Here is a 13662-nt window from a genome sequence, read left to right as displayed (position 1 = left end):
CCTCGGGGAACCCCCCCCACGCCTCCGGCCCCGCCTCCTGCTCCTCGGGGAACCCCCCCCCACGCCTCCGGCCCCGCCTCCTGCTCCTCGGGGAACCCCCCCCACGCCTCCGGCCCCGCCTCCTGCTCCTCGGGGAACCCCCCCCCCACGCCTCCGGCCCCGCCCCCTGCGCCTCGGGGAGACGGGACCCCCCCCCCCCTCCGGCCCCTGCTCCTCGGGGACCCGCCCCCACACGCCTCCGGCCCCGCCCCCTGCGCCTCGGGGACCCCCCCCACGCCTCCGGCCCCGCCTCCTGCTCCTCGGGGAACCCCCCCCCCACGCCTCCGGCCCCGCCCCCTGCGCCTCGGGGAGACGGGACCCCCCCCCCCCCTCCGGCCCCTGCTCCTCGGGGACCCGCCCCCCCACGCCTCCGGCCCTGCCCCCTGCGCCTCGGGGACCCCCCCTCCGGCCCCTGCTCCTCGGGGACCCCCCCCACGCCTCCGGCCCCTGCGCCTCGGGGACCCCCCCCCTCCGGCCCCTGCTCCTCGGGGACCAGACCCCACACGCCTCCTGCCCCGCCCCCTGCGCCTCGGGGAACCCCCCCCCTCCGGCCCCTACGCCTCGGGGATCCCCCACCTCCGGCCCCTGCTCCTCGGGGAACCCCCCCCCACGCCTCCGGCCCCGCCCCCTGCGCCTCGGGGACCCCCCAAGCCTCCGGACCCGCCCCCTACTCCTCAGGGATCTCCCCACCGCCACGCCTCTGGCACCACCCCCTGTGCTTCGGGGATACCCCCCTGCCTCCGGCTCCGTCCCTGCTCCTCGGGGACCCTCCCCCGCTCCTCGGGGACACCTGCCCCGCCCCCTGCGCCTCGGGGACCCCCAAGCCTCCGGACCCGCCCCCTGCTCCTCAGGGATCTCCCCACCGCCACGCCTCTGGCACCACCCCCTGTGCCTCGGGGATACCCCCCTGCCTCCGGCTCCGCCCCTGCTCCTCGGGGACCCTCCCCCGCTCCTCGGGGACCCCCCCTGCTCCTCAGGCCCCGCCCCCTGCTCCTCAGGCCCCGCCCCCTGCTCCTCAGGCACCCCCACACACACCTCGGGCTCTGCCCCCGTCCCCTGTTCCTTCCTCCTTAGCCCCAGCCTCATCACATCAGACACCCCCTTCACCTCCCTCTCCTGCACCTAAGTGACCCTATCCTCACCCCAGGGACTCCCATCCCTACCCCTGTCTCCTGCGCCTCAGGGACCCCCATCCCCACCCCATTACCTATGCCTCAGTGCTCCCCATCTCCCTTCCCAGTGCCCCAGGGGCATGAGTTCCTGCGACCCATCAGGCCTTGAGAGAGACTTGTCACCTTCAAACATGCATTAAAAGGAGCGCTTACATCCTCTGCCTTCCCCATTCCCCTACCCCTCGCCAACGTCTGGGTGGGTCTTTCCCATCAGTGTCCTATTTGTAAAGGTTTCTCTCCCCCTTGGTCCTGTGTGAAAGACCTACACAAATAACCAGGCCTGCCAACGTGGGGGGCAAAGGGGGCAATTGCCCAGAGGTCACAGGTCTCCTAGGCACAGGTGGTTGGTCCTGAAAGTGACGAATTCATCACTTCCACCCCAGGCCCTGCACCCCCCTAGGGATGCCTCTGGGGCCCGGAATTGCTGTCTGCAGGCCTGCAAGCAACAGGGGAAACTGATGCTACCCGCAGCGCTGTCATGTGCACAAAATAACACACTGAAAACAGAGGGGAATGTATTTTTCCCCTGATCTCTGTGAGCTACAGAAGCCTTAGGCAGGACCTGTAATAACAGCAAGTCAAAATGTTCAAACAAAGCATGATTTTCAGGTTGATGGTATCCTTTATGTTTTCCAGCAGAGCTGTCACTCAGTGTGCACCCATACACCCATACCTTTCTAAAGCTACTACAGTAGAATCTCGGCGTTACAGACACCTCGGGAACGGAGGTTGTTTGTAACTCTGAAATGTTCATAACTCTGGACAGAATGTTATTGTGTTTTTTCAAAAGTTTACAACAGAACATTGACTTAATACAACTTGAAACTTTACTATGCAGAAGAAAAATGCTGCTTTTAACCATCTTAATTTAAATGAAACAAGCACAGAAACAGTTTCCTTACCTTGCCAAATCTTTTTTTAAAACTTTTCTTTTTTTTTTAGTGGTTTACATTTAACAGTTCTGTACTGTATTTGCTTTTTGTTTGTTTTTGTCTCTGCTGCTGCCTGATTGCATACTTCCAGTTCCACATGAGGTGTGTGGTTGACAGGTCAGTTCATAACTGATGTTTATAACTCAGGTTCTACAGTATCTTGTTCTTCAGAATCTCACTTAAAAAAACCTCCCTCGCTGTTATGGTTACGAAGAAAAGAGAACAGGAGTACTTGTGGCACCTTAGAGACTAACATTTTCAAGCCTCGGCAAGAGGGAACCAAGTAATTAATTTTGAATCTCTCTCCATTGTGAAAAGTCTCACTTTGGCAGCTCCAATGGGCATTGCGTACAAGAATACAAACATTTCCCCCCAAATGTGCCTCCTGCTGTTGTCACTCATCCCAGAGCTTCCAGGATCATCCCTTCCCCAACTCCACCCCCTGCTGCTCTGTCTCATCTCCCTCCCCGTCCCCAAGGTGCAAGGTGATGTTGCAGCGCAAACTTGATCATGGAAGGAGATAGGACCTGTAAGACACAGTATGGTGGCCACTGGAGAAGAGGACTCTTGGATGTACTCAAGCATGGGTTAAAAAAAGACATCCAACATACACCCTTGTCAATTGTTCATTTAATGTTTGCAACATGCCCTAAGTGGGAAGCAACAATAGAAGAACTAACACCATCTGTACCCCTCAGTCTTCTGGGGAGGGACTGGGAAGAACTATTATTTATTATTTGTGTTATGGTAGCACCTCGGAGCCCCAGTCGTGGTCCAGGATCCCATTGTGCTAAACACAGAACAAAAAGATGGCCCCTGCCTCAAAGAACATAAGAGCTTCCAGACTGGGTCAGGCCATGGTCCACCTTGCCCAGCATCCTGTCTCTGACAGTGGCGCATTCAGGGGGGAGTGCATAGAACAAGGCAGTTATGGAGCATTCCACCCCATTGTCCACTCGTGGCTTCTGGTCAAAGGTTTATGTAGACAAGACCTCACAGAGCGCAGGCACTTTCATTCCTCCCACCCTATACACTTTGTTATGGTTTTCATCCCAGTGTGCCCCATTAAAGCCCTTTTTGTGTGGAGAAATACTTTGACCAGGAGACTTTATGCATTTTTCCTATTAGCAATTACAGCTACAGTTAGGGATGGTAGCCATTCCGGAGTTGAGATGTCAGGGGAAAGGATTACACCTCCATGCCAGCTCCTTATCCCATCCCATGCTCTCCCAAAGTTCTCCTGTGAACCATAGGCGTCGACTGCATGGGTGCTCCAGGGTGGGTGGGTGAAGAGCACCCACTAATTTTTCCCCAAGGCTGGAGCACCCACAGGGAAAAATTAGTGGGTGCTCTTCACCCACCGGCAGCCAAGCTCCCCGCCCCACCTCACCTCCTCCTCCGCCTCCTACCCTGAGTGCACCATGTCCCCACTCCTCCGCCTAGCTCCCAGCATTTGCTGCCACCAAACAGCTATCTGGTGGTTTAGCAAGCTCCAGGAGGGAGGGGGAAGGAGCGGGAATGTGGCATGCTCAGGGGAGGAGGCAGGGCCAGGGCGGGGATTTGGGAAAGGAGTCGGAATAGGGGCAGGGAAGGGGCGGAGTTGGGGTGGGGACTTTGGAGAAGGGGTTGGAATGGGGACAGGAGGGGGCAGGGCAAGGGTGGAGTCGGGGCGGAGCCGGGGGCAGCGGGGGGGGAGGGTCGAGCACCCACCGGCGCGAGTAGAAGTCGGCGCCTATGCTCTGAGCCATGTGCTCGACGCAGCTCATGGTAACGGAGTGGTGGCTGTTCACACAGTAAATGTCTTGTCAGCGTGTCATATCGATACTTTCACAGCCTCCTTTGGGTTCACACCAGGAATCAGACCTTTCCATTTGCAGCCTCTCTGAAGTTCCAGACGGGCCTAAAGCATCCATCTATCATGGCAAATGCACTGTCAGTGCATTTACACGTGCCACAGCCTGTTGCTGGGATAGACCCAAGTGGAAATATGCCTCATTACAGTCAACCCGGCTGCTGGCCCAGCAGTGCAATTGATTGGTTCTCCTCTCTGTCCCATTACCTTGGTTCTCTGGCTCCTACAAACCCATTGCACTGTGGGTTGTCCACATGATGGGCAGCTGGTATTTATTTAATGAGTGTCCCCAGAACCTTTCTGTTCAGTGCTGCTTTTCCTTTTCCCGCAGACTGCCTGACTTCAGTAAGGCAGACCTTGACTCCAGCTCTGAAGCCGACGTCCCCTGTGAGCATTGCTGCTTTCTCCAGGATAGATATGTTTTAGTGCCTCCCACAGACTGGCCTGGTCACTAGCTCTCTATGTTGTATGGCTTAGACGTTCAATGCAAACTGCAGGAGAGATCTGTGTTCTCAGCCATTGACTGGTGATTGGTAGTTGGGAGGGGAATGCCACGCTGGCTCTATCTGGCATTAGCTAAGACGTTTTGTGGGGATCGGGTAGTGAGCTGCACACAGCTTTGCAGAACTGGCATGCTAGTGAAGGAGCTGGATGCTTCTGAGTTCATCCGTATCTTTGTTACTTAAAGGACAGGAGATGTTTGTGGGCCCGTTACTCTGCAGCGAATGTGGTTTTAGACAAAACTGCATTGTCTTGACTTTGACTTCCCCAGTTAACGATGCTGGGCTGTGTACAGCTCTCTCAAATCCAAGCCAGTCTCAGAGGTGTGAGGCCCCTGGCACAAGGCTCAGAGAACCCCTCACTCCTCTCCCCTGCAGCGTTGGCAGCTCCACATCAGGAGTGTCCCCGACTAGGTCTCTGAATCAGCATTTTCCTCCCCCAAAGCCAGTGCAAGGGCAGCCTGCAGTGCTGCTTCCTGCTGGGGTTCCCGTCTAATGTCTTTTTCAGGGCAGCTGACTAGACACACTGAAAAGCCACCTAGATTTATACTGGGCTCCTTCGGGTCCTGCCCCAGGGCTTTTGTCACTGTGGCAGCAAGAAAGAGGCGTGCCGACGCCACGCGGGGATCTGCCATGTGGCAGAGGGCTGCTGCTGTTCTCCGGCCTTCTTGGCTCCTCTTCCTGCAGTCTCTCCTTCTCCACGCTGTGGTGATGTTAGCCTTGTCTCTCTAACACTCACTGCCTTTAGCTGCTGGCCGTCTCACTGTCATCTGAAACGCAGTATGGCTAAACCTGGACTCCCACGCTTCCCCTCCTCTGTCAGTGTAGAACTGGCTCTCCTCCTTTCCAGACGACTGGACCCCTTTCAGGAATCTGATTTGTCTTGCGTACCCCAAGAAGGCCAATAGAAAAGCTGAGAATGACTTCCGGTTATGAGTGGAGTGCATTGGCAGAACTAGGGTGGGTACCCAGGGCTGGAAAAGCAGGGGGGGTGCTGTGGGTCAGGGCCAAAGAGCACCAGCAGAGCTGAGTGTGGGGATCCAGGACTCGAATGACAGAGGATACTGCAGCTCAAGAATGCAGGGGGGTGTTAGATGAAAACCTGCCTTGATCAACATGATTATCTCTCTAGTGGCTTTATTAGCTAGGATCTGTTAGCAGCAGCCAAATTTTATTTCCCCAAAACTTTGAGCATCAGGCTCATTTCTAGCTCAAAGTTATTTTCTACTTCCTCCTTCCTTGCTGTACCTGTCACCTTTTCATTCATCCCACATAAGTAATGCTAGAGATGTTTTGTGTGAATCTTGCCCATGGGGCCAATAATTTGACTTGGGTTTTGTTTGTTTTATTTTTCCAGTGGTGGTGACTGTGCTTGGAGAAGGGCAGCAGGGCGTGGATTTGGGTCAGGCCAGGGGCATCTGGCTGCACTGGTACAGCTGGCATGAGTTCTGGGTACGGTACGGAAAAGATCGTTGTACAGCAGTACAAAGACAAGTGGCCCTGTGCCGAGTCAGAAAGCAGGGCACCAGTCAATGAAGCCTCCTTGACATCATTCCATGTAGTTGTGGGGCCCATTCCATGTAGTTGTGGGGCCTGGCTATGACTTGGACCCCGTCCATACCATGTGGCCTTTGTGCCAGACCAGCCACTTCTCCCAGCTGATCATTAAACCCCAGGAAACGCTCTGCAAAACCTGCTCAGGCGCTTGATTGGAACAGTTTAGATGCCATAACTATTCCCCAGTGGCTCATCATTGCATGTACTTATCAAGAGATGTCAACTGTGCCTGTGATTTCCTTTCCTTGCCTGTGATTTGTCCTGCAGATTGATCATAGCTCAGGGATGGTTATAAACCTGACAGACCTGAAAGAGTACATGCAGGTGATAACAAGGTACTTCCGGAGTTTAGACATGGGAATCTATTCTGATTTTTGATGATAGGCAGCTTTGGAAGTGGGGAGGTGTGGGGCAGTAGGATAGTATTTTGGGAAATGGGGAATAGTAGCTGCGAGGGTGTGGAAGGTGATGTGTCAATACATTCCCTTTATGGGATCTTCCAGTCCCCTGGGAATCTTGGTTTTCTCACTCCTCCCAAGCAACACGGCTACCACCCTGTTAGAGCCGGGAAATTCCAGGAAGAGGGTAGGAGTTACTGAGTTTGTGTGATCAGCAGCAGTAATGTGTCAAGTGTCAGAGTAAGTGAGATACAAAGACCAGAGGAACACTCAAATTTGATCATAGGCTAGACATACAGTTAAAATTTATGTGTGAAAAATTCACACCTCTGAGCAGTGTAATTAAGCCAACCTAACCCCGAATGTAGAAGCCAAGAGGTCTACGAAAGAATTCTCGGAGAGGTGGATTAAAGTACAGTGACAGGAAAACCCCTTCCATCGCTGTAGGAAGTGTCCTCTCTACAGCTGTCGCTGTGCCAGTGTAGCACCTGTAGCATAGACATAGCCTAAGGGCTGGTCTACACTGAAAAGTTACACTGGCATAGCTACATCTCTCAGTGGTGTGAAAAATCCACACCCCTGAAAGACCAAGTTAAGACGACCTCGCCTCCCATGTAGGCAGTGCTATTACCTATGACAGAGAATCCCTCACTGTAGAAAAACATCAAAGTGTCTGAGGCCATGTCTACCGTATAGTGATTCGGTGTAGGCATTTACTATTGCGATGGGAGAGGTTCTCCTGTCACTGTAGGTAATCCGCCTTCCCGACAGGCAGTAGCTTGGTCGACGAAGAATTCTTCCGTCAACCTAGTGTTGTCTACATCTGGGGTTAGGTCGGCTTAACTATGTCACTCGGGTGTAGATTTTTCACACTCCTCAGAAAGTAGCTATGGAGATGTAACTGGAAATCCTGGACGCCCCATCATCTCAGGCATTGGCACCCTAACATCAGGATTGTCTGGCTATGTGGACTCTCTCCTCAGGCCCTACGCTACCAGCACTCCTAGCTATCTTCGAGACACCACTGACTTCCTGAGGAAACTACAATCCATCGGTGATCTTCCAGAAAACACCATCCTGGCCACTATGGATTTAGAAGATCTCTACACTAATATTCCACACAAAGATGGACTATAAGCTATCAGGAACAGTATCCCCGATAATGTCACAGCTAACCTGGTGGCTGGACTTTGTCCTCACCCACAACTATTTCACATTTGGGGACAATATATACCTTCAAGTCAGCGGCACTGCTATGGATACCCGCATGGCCCCACAGTATGCCAACATTTTCATGGCTGACTTAAAACAACGCTTCCTTAGCTCTCGTCCCCTAACGCCCCTACTCTACTTATGCTATATTGATGACATCATCATCTGGACCCATGGAAAAGAAGCCCTTGAGGAATTCCACCATGATTTCAATAATTTTCATCCCACCATCAACCTCAGCCTAGATCAATCCACACAAGCGGTCCATTTCTTGGACACTACTGTGCTAATAAGCAATGGTCACATAAATACCACCCTATACCGGAAACCTACTGACCGCTACACTTACCTACATGCCTCCAGCTTCCATCCAGGACACACCACACGATCCATTGTCTACAGCCAAGCTCTAAGATACAACCGCATTTGCTCCAATCCCTCAGACAGAGACAAGCACCTACAAGATCTCTATCAAGCATTCTTAAAACTACAATACCCACCTGCTGAAGTGAAAAAACAGATTGACAGAGCCAGATGAGTACCCAGAAGTCACCTCCTACAAGACAGGCCCAACAAAGAAAATAACAGAACACCACTAGCTGTCACCTTCAGCCCCCAACTAAAACCTTTCCAGCGCATCATCAGAGATCTACAACCTATCCTGAAAGATGATCCCTCACTCTCACAGAGCTTGGGAGACAGACCTGTCCTCGCTTACAGACAACCCCCCAACCTAAAGCAAATACTCACCAGTAACCACACACCACACAACAAAAACACTGACCCAGGAACCTATCCTTGCAACAAAGCCCGATGCCAATTCTGTCCACATATCTATTCAAGTGACATCATCATAGGACCTAATCACATCAGCTATACCATCAGGGGGTCGTTCACCTGCACGTCTACCAATGTGATATATGCCATCATGTGCCAGCAATGCCCCTCTGCCATGTACATTGGCCAAACCGCACAGTCTCTACGCAAAAGAATAAATGGACACAAATCTGACATCAGGAATCATAACATTCAAAAACCAGTAGGAGAACACTTTAACCTGTCCGGTCATTCAATGACAGACCTGCAGGTGGCAATTTTGCAACAAAAAAACTTCAAAAACAGACTCCAACGAGAAACTGCTGAGCTTGAATTGATATGCAAATTAGATACAATCAATTTAGGCTTAAATAGAGACTGGGAATGGCTAAGCCATTACAAACATTGAATCTATCTCCCCATGTAAGTATTCTCACACTTCTTATCAAACTGTCTGTACTGGGCTATCTTGATTATCACTTCAAAAGCTTTTTTCCCTCTTACTTAATTGGCCTCTCAGAGTTGGTAAGACAACTCCCACCTTTTCATGCTCTCTGTATGTGTATATATATATCTCCTCAATATATGCTCCATTCTATGCATCCGATGAAGTGGGCTGTAGCCCACGAAAGCTTATGCTCAAATAAATTTGTTAGTCTCTAAGGTGCCACAAGTACTCCTGTTCTTTTAACTTTTCAGTGTAGACCAGGCCTAAGCATGAGCACAAGGCCTATGTTTTGCTACAGTGACATCGCCCCGACAGTCCCCAGGCTGGCCTATGACATGCAAGCTGAGGCCTTTGGCTTCCTCTCACTTGCTGCTGTCTTGCTCTAAGGGCCTCATCTTCTCAGGAAAAGGCCCAGCATTAAAATACCTGGGACTCCTTTGCAGGCATAGCAGGGCTTTCCCTGGGAATTTAACTCAGAGTCCAGGGTCCCAAGAAATGAGTCTGTGTTGGTTAGAACCTGCCACACTCTGGGCCTTCTGGGTCATAATCCATTGACGGAGCCAGCGTGTTCCCTCTCTTCCCATAGGAGACAATCATGGAGCTGCTTGACCACAAGAAACTGGATCAGGCTGTGGCTTATTTTGCTGATGTTGTGGGTAGTGGGGTCTCATGGTAAAACTGGATTTGGTGCCAGGACTGCCCCTGTATCATAAATGAGCACTATGTATGTCATCTGTGACTAGTTCAACATCCTCAGTTTGGAGGAACTGATTACCTAACAGTGATCAAATACTTCCCCATTGCCTTGCAGCTGGGATCTGGATCTAACCTGCACTTACTGCTCCCTCTCTAACTTGGGCCCTGTTTTCCCTGCAGTACAACTGAGAACGTGACAGTGTACACCTGGGAAAACCTCCAGAAGCGTCTGCCCGTGCCACGGGGGCTCTTTATAAGGTCAAGGTGTATGAATCCAAGCAGAACGTCATTGTGTACAATGAAGAAGAAACGGCTCCACTGGCCTCGATGTGTGACCGGAGCGCACACGGCGGAATCAGGGACTAGCATTGTCTGCAGATGAAATGAAGCTTTGCAATAAAGATAAAATCTACTGCACTGCAGGTAGTGCCTGTTCCTGCTTCACTTCACCGTGTCCAGTCTTGGTCTCTCGCTTCAGCCCACCCCCCGGCTGCTGCTAATTCCCCCAGAAACATAAACAACCAAGCTTATTGCAGACTCTAAACTGTCCCCTACTCCCCGCTGAGGAGCGGAGAGGCAAGGGACCAGGGTAACTGTGTACCAGCAGGACACTCACCTCTTGAGCGCCTCCTGCTGCTGCTGTGCGGTACTGCAGTCCGTTTCTCACTCCTGGTGCCTCCTGGAGGTTGTTGACCTCACTTGGCAGGTCTTCACTGGTTCGGCCCTCAAACTGGGTCACACCGTCAAAATGAGCCCCTTCTGGGGTAGCAAAGAGTCCAACAAAACTGCCTGTCTGCCCTCACCAGGGTCTTCACTCATCCCCTGCTCTGGGCCCTTTAAATTCAGCCCTTTGCTTAGGCTTCCAAGGTAGCCGTGTCCCACTATCAGGGCTTACACCACTTCGCCAGTGGGGGCACCCAGGCCCACACCCTGCTCCAGGTTCTGACCCAGGGACCCTATGAACAGCAGCCACGCTCTGCTCACTTTGATTCATTGCGGCTCCTTCCCTGGACCTTTTCCCATCTGGCCCCTGTATCTTCACTCCTTGCTTCAGAACTCAGGGCCTGCCCCCCAGCATAAGCCAATGCAGCCAGAACCAAACTCTGTTCACCCCTCGAGCGCCTGTGGCCAGAGAGCAGCTCCCAGACCCACCCCTCTGGTTCCCCCACCCAGGGACTGATCTGCCTGGGCCTTGCAGCTCCTTTTATCCGGAACAGTGGTGCTCTGATTGGCTGCCTGCAGGAGGCTTCTCTAGGCAGGCCCAAAGAACCTATCTTCTCTGCTGCTTTCCTGGGGCAGGGTGTAGTAGGTCCCTGGGGCCTCCGGCAGGGGGCTAGGAATGGCCAGGTGCACCCCATCACCAGAAGGAATACTGATGACAACATTGTGTGAATAAACAGCCTTTGCAGACCACCCTCATGGTGTCTCCTTCAGCTGCTGGCTCTAAGGAACTGAGTACATATAGTGACCATCCCAGAGCAGGGCTGCAGCTGGAGAACTCCCTGCCAGGGCCGCCCAGAGGATTTAGGGGGCCTGAGGCAAAACGGGGGAGCTGCGGTGCTTGTACTCACCTGACAGCAGTCCGGGTCTTCGGCACCGGGGGGCCCTTCAGTTGTTCCGGGTCTTCGGCAGACCCACTGCCGAAGACGCGGAGCGACTGAAGGGCCCCCCGCCGCCGATATGCCGCCAAAGACCCGGACCGCCCTGGGCCAGGGCTCACGGAGCCCAGGGCAAATTGCCCCACTTGTCCCCTCCTTTGGGCAGCCCTGCTCCCTGGGGGAGAGGCGTCAACAGGAGTTCTTAGAGTATACGGTGTGCACAGAGCACAGCCGGGTGAAGCTGCAGTTCAATGGCAGTGTGAACTTGCCTTACTGCTGGGGAGAGCAGGGATCAGACACTGTTAGCTGGAGGCAACAGCACTGAGCTTGCAACAGTTAGGAATCGGAGCCTGGCACAGTGTAGTGCACCACCTACTGTCCAACCATCTGCAGTGCTTGAGAACGAGCTGAGAAATAATGTCTCCATGAAGGGAGTGGGCTAAGGACTCGCAAGGGCTAGTAAACAAGATTGTGTAGGCTGATCTGGCCTGCAACCCAGGCAACCAACAAGACTAGCTGCTCGAAAGGTAGAGAAATATGCCCCTCTGGCCGAAACCTTGAGAGCTAAGGGTTACCAGGTTCAGATGCACGCACTGATCATCGAAGCAAGTGCTGAGAGAATGTGGGATCAGTCAACACTACGCTATGGCTGATGGAGCAACTCATGGTGTCGGACGCCATCAGGTGGTCGAGGGGCATCTACATAGAACACATCACCGGACATCGGCAATACCAGGAGGGATGAGCTGGAGTGCCGATGAGAAGCGCAGTCAGGAAAGTAACTGAAATACTTTCCTCATGGATTGTATTTTCTAAATGGACAACCTACTTAATTCTCAATTACTGAGGAACAATCTCCATTTGTTATATTTTACTTTCCACAATCAAATCTCTGTACAACTCCTCATGAGTGATGTACCCAAGTATTCGGATTCTAATATCTAAACTGTACTGTTAAATCTATTCACCTAAATGTACGTTATTGCTGATTATGTACTATCATATGACTTTAAAAACAAACTTTGTATTTGTGGATAATGTACGCACTATACCCAGATGTAGACACTCTTTTCTCATTTTTTGAACATTAGCTTTAATAAAATGTTTCAATCACCTGCCTTCTTCTCTAGGGGATAGGTTTTATCCCTGTGAGAAGCTTGACTCTCACTGTATGTTGAACCAGACTTTGTTACAACTATGGGTATGGATCCAATCTCCTCTGTATGACCTACCAGCCTATGTGCCTTTAATGTGTGCACCTAACACTTGAACAAAGGAAGATGAGAGATGGGAAAATTCCTAATATCTCATAGCGGCCCTTTGCTAGTGTTTTGTCCAGTCTCATTTCTTAGCCACTAGGGTTTTGCACCAGGAAAAGCTCCCAAGGGAAATGATGACAGGACTCAGTTTTCCTTTGCTTTATTTCATCTATTGCTCCTAGTTATTCCCCATGTATCTCTGGTCTAATCTAATTCCTCACCCTCCCTCCCTGCTAGGAGCAGTAGAAGGCTATGTCCCCCTGCAGTTAGTACTTAGCCCTGCTCTATTGATTGAGCTCTTTCCTTATAGTCAGCCTCTCTGGCCTCTCAACCATTTTCATTGCTGTTCCCTTAGCTCTCTCCCACTTTACAGCTACCTTTCTGGTAATGGGATGGCCAGAACTGAACGGGATATATTTCAGGTGTGACGACAGCAGTGCCTTGTAAAGAGGGCCACTCTCCTCCCAACCCCCATTCAGAATCTCACTGCCAGGGGAGACATCTGCAAGAGACCAAACTCATGTCATTAGCTGCCTGCTTCGCATGCTGCAAGCATCTTTCCCCCACCCACATACAGACACATCTTGGACTGTTTCAGTATCCTTGTTCACAGATTTCTCCTTCCCATTAAGCACCTGGGGGTTGGGTTACTTGTTCACAAATGTGTTAGCCTAAATTGTATCTTATTTCGTTTCCCACCCCTAGAGCCTTTGGATTTCTCTGCCCTCCCTGGCGTCTGTGTTTCCTCACCATTTAGTGTTACCTGTTGGATTCATTGTTAGCTCTGGGCAAAGGGGCTGGATTGACATGGCCTGTCCCTGCTCTAAGCACCTCTGGCACAAGGAGGTGGGCGATGTCAGCTTCCTCCAGTCACAGCTGCTTTCCCTTGTCCTGGAGGCCCCTACACTTATTCCATCCGTGTGGCCCATTCATTTGTGGGTGCTATTTGCAGTAGTTGAGATGGCTCTGAAGGCCCAAGCTAAGGCCTGGTTTCATTTGGAAAGGGCTGGATTAGAGTGTTTGCAGTGAGACTGAGAGGGGGCCTTGCCTACGGAATACTCTCCCCTGGCTTTGCCACAACCCTAGTTTCAAGCTCATTTCTCGTCCTTGGCTTTCTCTGGGGCATGGGGGGAGATGAGTAGCAGGATCAGCCTCGGGACAGAGCTTGTTATTTTGGGAGAGT

Source organism: Malaclemys terrapin, chromosome 15 (genome assembly GCF_027887155.1).
Source record: "Malaclemys terrapin pileata isolate rMalTer1 chromosome 15, rMalTer1.hap1, whole genome shotgun sequence".
In the NCBI taxonomy this organism is placed as follows: Eukaryota; Metazoa; Chordata; order Testudines; family Emydidae; genus Malaclemys; species Malaclemys terrapin.
Note: the sequence above shows the minus strand (reverse complement) of the source record.